Raw genomic sequence first — 1,584 nt, 5'->3', positions numbered from 1 at the left:
CAAATGATGGATCGAGCCCGTTGCGTATCTTTGTATCATATTTTAATACGCAACGGTGCAACGCTCTCCCGTCCACACTGCAACGCAACGATGATACGATACGTGTAAATGCAACAAGTGTGGACGCAGCTTGAAGCTGCGTCCACACTTGTTGCGCTGTGCTTAGAGCTATTGGGAAAATGTGAAGCGGAGAGTTCCCAGTGAATATGAGAGCTCTGCATTTACTGAATGCCAAGATGATGTAAGTTCAAATGATGACCTTTTGACTGTGTTAGAAAATCTAGCAACAAGAAGTCGCACTGCTTGTCTGATCAAACCAGTACTTATAATGATGGTATTTGTGAGGGCTGAACGAGAATGTGTGTGGCTTCATAACTTGTTTGCAGTTGAATTTATATTACCATACTTCTTTGCTTCCGGGCATGTAAATTATGCAAGGTATGGAGCATGTCATCCTAGCCTAAAAATCTCCTTACACACTTCATAAAAGGTTCACATGTCATGAGACACAAACAAGGTGTTTAGAATGGTATCTAGAGTGATATACTTATTGAAACCATCCTCATGCGGTTTGGTCATCGAATAGCTGGGATAATTGTAAATACACTGAGACCTGAAACACTGAAAACCTGGGCACTTAGCTTGACTAAGATCACTGAAGACATATCAAATATGAGAATATGAACATTAACCTACCATGCAGACAGTTCACAAAGAGGAATCCACAGCAAGAATCACTGCCGATAAAGCTGAAAGAGAAAAATATAGGCAGAAATGTTGCAAATGGAGGAACTGCACCAATAACTGTAAATGTTGACAAAGCAGTTGAAATTGGTACCAGACAAATGGAAGAATTTGCAAGAAAACCTACTCAAGGATTTTATGGTACCATACCAAATAGTAACAATGGCCGTCACAAAAAAAAAATCATTATGGTTGTCTTTTTTTTTTTAAATAAAACTAATTTACTCTGGTTATATGACTTCAAGCAAGCTCGAGACATAGTTATGTCATGTGAACGCTCATGTTCCTACAGCTCTTTTCACTGACTTAGGAGACTTGCGTATATCGAAGTCAAAATCAGTCTTAGGGAATCAAATTTGTGTAGAACACTCAGCTGACCTGAAAAGAATGAATCTAAACCAGGGGATCTCTATTTAGTCTTTGAAAGACATCAAGATTTCAGCACCAAAGATTACACAAAGATCTCAAGAAGAAAAGAAGACACCATAATTCTAATGGTGAGCCCTACATCCACTTTTCCCTCACAAAGTCTTACCCTAACTGTAACACAGAATAAGAAGCAATTAACTGAAATAATTTGTAAAAGTTTCCTTCAGGATACTGATATCCACCTATCTCAGGAGAAACTGATACTCCGGGATAAGAACAAATACCTGTATATATCGGAATGGGTGGTTGCAAACAAAGAACTGATTGTGATACTACTGTTGCATATTGTGGCATAGGAAAGACAAAAAAGCTTAATGGTTTGAAACGTGGGGCTTCCTCTCTAGAGCTTATTGGTAATGTTGAAGCTAAATGATCAGATGTATTAGAAGAGACAATAAAGTTCATACGAGT

The sequence above is a fragment of the Penaeus japonicus genome, unplaced genomic scaffold (genome assembly GCF_977035675.1).
Source record: "Penaeus japonicus unplaced genomic scaffold, GWHDUDI00000001_assembly GWHDUDI00000012, whole genome shotgun sequence".
In the NCBI taxonomy this organism is placed as follows: domain Eukaryota; kingdom Metazoa; phylum Arthropoda; class Malacostraca; order Decapoda; family Penaeidae; genus Penaeus; species Penaeus japonicus.
Note: the sequence above shows the minus strand (reverse complement) of the source record.